Source organism: Tachyglossus aculeatus, chromosome 1, assembly GCF_015852505.1.
Source record: "Tachyglossus aculeatus isolate mTacAcu1 chromosome 1, mTacAcu1.pri, whole genome shotgun sequence".
NCBI lineage: Eukaryota > Metazoa > Chordata > Mammalia > Monotremata > Tachyglossidae > Tachyglossus > Tachyglossus aculeatus.
The window spans coordinates 47,030,695-47,036,901 of NC_052066.1; the positions used below are offsets into that span (position 1 = coordinate 47,030,695).

General features: G+C 42.3%; 1 non-coding gene across 1 annotated transcript; it reads left to right on the top strand.

Moving 5' to 3' along the window:
• The first annotated feature begins 2,812 nt into the window (after positions 1 to 2,812).
• On the top strand, positions 2,813 to 2,950 carry LOC119934093. Its single transcript, XR_005452860.1, has one exon. It is a non-coding gene; the product is annotated as a small nucleolar RNA SNORA7 (small nucleolar RNA).
• Positions 2,951 to 6,207: the final 3,257 nt, after the last annotated feature.

The window sequence follows — 6,207 nt, forward strand, 5'->3', positions numbered from 1 at the left end:
AAGGGGAGGGAGTTCCATGCCTGAGGAAGAATATAGGCTAGGGGTCAGTGGCAAGATAGACCAGATCGAGTTACAGTGAGTAGATTGATGTTAAAAGAAAGAAGAGAAGGTGGTGGGCGTGGTAGGAAATCAGCATGGTAAAATAAGAGGGGGCGGGATAATTGAGTGTTCTTAAGGCAATGTTAATGAGTTTCTGTTTGATGTGGAGGTGGATGGGCAACCACTGGAGATTCTTTAGGAGTGAGGAAACATGGACTGAAAGGTTTTGTAGAAAATTGATCCAGGCAGCAGAATAGTAATAATAATAATAATAATGGTATTTGTTAAGTGCTTACTATGTGCAAAGCACTGTTCTAAGCGCTGGGGAGGTTACAAGGTGATCAGGTTGTCCCACAGGGGACTCACAGTTTTAATCCCCATTTTACAGATGAGGAAACTGAGGCACAGAGAAGTTAAGTGACTTGCCCAAAGTCACACAGCTGACAATTGGCGGAGCCGGGATTTGAACCCATGACCTCTGACTCCAAAGCCTGGGCTCTTTCCACTGAGCCACGCTGCTTCTCTATGTGCACTGGAGTGGGGAGAGACAGCAGCCAGGAAAGTCAGCAAGGAGGGTGATGCATGAATCAAGGCAGAACAGGATAAGTGCTTGGAGCAACACAGTAGCAGTTTGGATGGAGAGGCAAGTGTACATTGTTGCAAGGTCGAAAAGTTAGAACTGATGGGATTTGGTGACTCATTGAATATGTGGGTTGAATGAGACAGAAGAGTCATTCATTCATTCATTTAATGGTATTTATTGAGCGCTTACTGTGTGCAGATCACTGTACTAAGCGCTTGGGAAGTACAAGTCAGCAACATATAGAGGTGGTCCCTGCCCAACAATGGGTTCACAGTCTAGAAGGGGGAGACAGACAACAAAACAAAACATGTAGACAGGAGTCAAAGATAATGCCAAAGCTATGGGCTTGTGAGACAAAGAGGATGGTAGTGCTGTATGAGAAGCAGCGTGGCGGATTGGCTAGAGCACAGGCCTGTGTGTCGTTAGGTCTTGGGTTCTAATCCCAGCTCCACCACTTGTCTGCTGAGTGACCCTGGGTAAGTCACGTCACTTCTCTGTGCCTAAGCTACCTCATCTGTAAAACCAGGATTGAGACTGTGAGCCACATGTGGGACAGGGACTGTGTCTAGCCTGATTTGCTTGTATCCACCCCAGCACTTAGTACAGTGCCTGGCACATAGTAAGTGCTTAATGAATACCATCGTCATTATTATTATTATTACAATGATGATAAAGACATGGGGAGGACAAGGTTTGGGAGGGAAGATGAGGAGTTCTATTTTGGACATGTTGAGTTTGAGATGTTGGTGGGAAGTCTAAGTAGAGCTGTCCTGAAGGCAGGAGGAAATATGAGACTGCAGAGAAGGATAAAGATCAGGGCTGGAGTTGTAGATTTGGGAATCATTGGAATAGAGACTGCAAGCTCACTGTGGGGAGGGAACATGTCTGCAAACTCTGTTGTTCTGTTGTATTGTACTCTCTCAAATAATAATAATAATAATAATAATAATGGCATTTATTAAGCGCTTACTATGTGCAAAGCACTGTTAGTAGAGTGCTCTGCACTTAGTAAGCACTTAATAAATGTCATTGTTGATGATTATGATGATGATGACGATGATGAAGAATAGAGATGGTAGTTTTAACCCGTGAGAATGAATGAGTTCTCTAAGAAAGTGGGTATAGATGGATAATAGGATGGGGACTCAGAACTGAGCCTTGAGGGGCTCCCACAGTTAGAGAGTGGGAGGCAAAGACAGAGCCCACAAAAGAAACTGAGAATAAGTGTCCAGAGATACAGGAGCAGAACCAGGAAAACACACTGTCAGTGAAGCCAAGGTTGGATGTCTTCAGAAGAGGATGGTCTACAGTAACAATGGGAGCTGAAAGGTCAAGGAGCATTAAGATGTCATTAAGCATTAAGCAGCTATCAAATTTGGCAAGAAAGAGATCATTGGTGACTTGGAGAGGGCAGTTTCCGTGTAGTTAAGGGGGTGGAAGCCAGATTGGAGGGGGTCAAGGAGAGAATTGGTGGAGAGGAAGTGGAGGCAGCAGAGTTTGGCTGGGAATGGTAGGAGGGAGATGGGGCTATAACTGGAGGGAGCCAAGGGGCCAAGGGAGTGTCTTTTAGGATATAGGGGACATGAGCATATTTGAAAGCAGTGGAGAAGAAGTCACTTGAAAGGGAACAGCTGAGAATGTTGGTCAGGGAGGGAAAAAGGGAGGGGGCAAGTGTTACTAAAATCACATATTTTTTTAGGAAGCCTTCCCTTATTAATCACTTGTCTGGCTATTGTCCATCCCTTCTGCTTTGCCTATGTACTGAAGTCCATTCCACCTAAGCACTTTGATATTCAACCCACACCACTTATGTATATATCCTTACTATGTGTAAGGCACTGTTCTAAGCGCTGGATAACAGTGCTTTGCACATAGAGAAGCAGCGTGGCTTGGTGGAAAGAGCCCGGGTTTGGGAGTCAGCGGTCATGGGTTCAAATCCCGGCTCCGCCACTTGTCAGCTGTGTGACTTTGGGCAAGTCACACATATTCTATTTAGTTGATTTTGTTAATATGTTTTGTTTGGTTGTCTGTCTCCCCCTTCTAGACTGTGAGCCCGCTGTTGGGTAGGGACCGTCTCTATATGTTGCCGACTTGTACTTCCCAAGTGCTTAGTACAGTGCTCTGCACACAGTAAGCGCTCAATAAATACGATTGAATGAATGAATGAATGAATCCTTGCTTACCCTATCTTTCCCCTCTGCATTGCAGCTGGAGAGTGTCCAGTACTTTGCCAGTCTCAGCTATGGGAGGGAGAGTCAAGCAGAGGCATACCTATTCCATTCCTAGCTTGGGAAGTGGCTAGCAGGTGGAAGGCAATCTGCTGCAAGTCAAAACTCACTTATGCTGGGCAGCAGTGTCATGGGAGAGAGTCGAGGGCACATACACAAGTTCACTGCATAGAAAAAGGCAATGGTCAACCACTTCCACATTTTTACCAAGAAAACTCTGTGGATACACTACCAGAATGATTGCAGTTGGAGAGTGAGCCATTCTGGGAGAGATGTGTCCATGCAGTCCCTATGTGTCAGAGACGAATCAACAGCAAAAGACAAGACCCTATCTTTATTTTGTTTAAATGGTTGTCTCCCCAGTGGAGTGGTAAATACCTCAGGATTAGGATTCATGTTCATTTACTCTATTGTTCTCACCCAAGTGCTTAGTACAGTGCTCTGCACACATTACCATTGATTTATTGATAAACTGAATTGCACTAGAAAGAAATAGTGGGCAAATGAGGAGAGTTAGGTCCTTAAGAAGGTTCAAATGAAAAGTTCTCATGTGTTGGAATCATTTCTTTTTTTAATAGCAAGCTATTATTGAAATTGAAAATGAGTCAATCAACCAATAGCATTTATTGAGCACTTACTCTGTGCAGAGCGCTGCACTAAGCATTTGGGAAAGAAGCAGCATTGGTGTAGTGGATAGACCATGGGCCTGGAAGTTAGAAGGTCATGGATTCTAATCCGGCACCACCACATGTCTGCTGTGTGACTTTTCACTTCTCTGTGCCTCAGTTACCTCATCTGTAAAATGGGGATTGAGACTGTGAGCCCCATGTGGGACAAGGACTGTGTCCCATCTCATTTGCTTGCATCCACCTCAGTGCTTAGTACAGGGCTTGACACATAGTAAGTGCTTAACAAGTACTACAATTATTATTACCACAATAGAAGTAGTAGGCATCATTTCTGCTCTCAGTGACCTTGCAGTCTAGTGGGGAGACAGATATTAAAATAAATTGCATTAAATTCAGCTGCTGAAATTATTTGAGCTTTGTTCTGGGTATTGGATACTCTTCTCACAGTAAGTAATCAATAAATATTATTATTATTGTTAAGTACTTATTTTGTGTCACCCAATGTTCTACGCATGAGGGTAGACACCATTTCCCTGCTGTGTGACTGTGGGCAAGTCACTTAACTTCTCTGTGCCTCACAGTTATCTCTCTGTAAAATGGGGATTAAATACCTGTCCTCCCTTCTACTTAGATTTTGAGCCCTATTTGGGACAGGGACTGTGTCAACCTTATTAATTTGTATCTACCCCAGCATTTAGAACAGTGCTTAGACACCCAATAAACAATTAAATACCATAATTACGATTAATTATTATATCTCTCCTTACTGCTGTTCCATTCTATACTTCCCCTGGTTCTCCATAGCTTTCACTCACCACACATCACCATCTTGGACAAAAGTGGGATTTACCAAATTTCTGCTAGTCCATTGTCAGGATGCATGACACTCCAACCCAGTGCAAATCTCATTTGGCCCAGAGGATGTGTGAAGGAAGAAGGGTCCTGGTTGTTTCTGTAGAGTGAAAATTACAAGTCAAGGGGCAAAGGAGAACCACAAAATGGTTTGGTTCATTTGTTATAGGATTTGAGAACATAATATTTTCCTAAAAGTGCATTGAGTGCCTCAGTCTTCATGACATTCATCATTCACAGGTCCATTTTCCAAAAAGCTAGAAATCCAACATCCATTGGTGTTCGTTCAGTGACTAAAGGTTTCAGGAGCTATTATAATACATACTTTGAAGAGATTTGAGAAAAAACTAAATGTCCCCAATTTCCTACTTCTTTGACTTGGAAAACCATCTAAAATATTGCTTATGGCTCTTAAAATGTCCTAATCAATAGCACCTAAAAAGGTGACTGAGAGGGAAAGCAAGATAATGAAAATGAAATTGTCCTTTGAATATTGCTGAAATTATGTCTTCAGGCCCTGAAGAGCAAAGAGCTCTAAAGGAATAGGGATTAGAGTTGTTTGTATAGGAAATCTTCCTTACACACGCACATAAGTCTCTATAGTTTTGTAACAAGGAGGAATTTGAATTGTTTTTGAAAAATGCTGACAACCAGATTTTAGCACAGAAAGAACTGAAGAAACTACCATCCAAAAATTTCAAGCAAATGAAATGTGGACTCATATTTTAATTGGTGCAAATGCTTAGGGAAACCATGAAATTAATCTGTTCTGCACTGGGTGGTGCCCAAATCCCTAAATCTTTAAGCAGTGTATGTGTGTCCTGCCTGTCTGTAAATTACACAGACTCAGCAAACAGTTGGTTGACAGACATCCTGTTTACTCATAAGTTTTGAAAGTTTTCCTCCCATCTATTAAAACAAATAAATATTTCATTACCAAAAGACCAGTCTGTCAAGGGAGGGGGTAAATCATTATTGTGGCCTTAAAAATACCTCCAGGCACACTTAAATCTATTCATAAAAGTGTTCTATCCGCATTAACATAAATTCAAGAGAAATATTTCTTCTGTGTCCTGCTCTTGCTTAATCTTGAAGATGATTAAACTTCTTGCCACTACAAACACTGCCAATTTTTTTTTGCTTTGGAAAGTATTAGGAAAATCTCTCGCTTCAGATTCTTGGGGCCACTAGCCTAGTTTTCATTTATCCACTGGCCTAGACTATACTGCCCAAATACATTTTTGATAGATTCTTTTTCAGGACTCTTACTGCTCGTCAACCTTTTCTTCTTTCTTGTCATTGACCGGAAGTTAATTAATTTAATTGTGGTATTAGTTAAGCGCTTACTATTTGCCAGTTACTGTAGTAAGTGCTGGGATAGATTCAAGCAAATCAGGTTGGACAAAATCCTTGTCCTATGTGGAGCTCACAATCTCAAACCCCATTTTACAGATGAGGTAGCTGAGGCACAGAGATGTGATGTGACTGGCTCAAGGTCACACAGCAGACATGGTGAGCTGGAATTAGAACCCAGGTCCTCCTGACTCCCATGTTCTATCCACCATGCCACGCTGCTTCTCAGTGACCCCAGAAATGCTAAAACCCACCCAGATAGGAAACAGGTTCCGGGCAGGGAATGTGTCTCCTAAGTCTGTGATACTGCACCCTCCCAGGCATTTAGTACAGTGCTCTGCACACTCTAAGTGCTCAATAAATTTGATTGATTGATCCAATAGAGTTAGCCTTAATCCCATTTCAGTCATTCAGATGGAGTCTCCTTTCCCCAACTCAGCCTAACATTCTATTGCCTACAGAGCTGAACCATTACACCCTTCCAGACTTTTAAATTTAGGGCCCTGAGAAAGTCTTGTCTAGA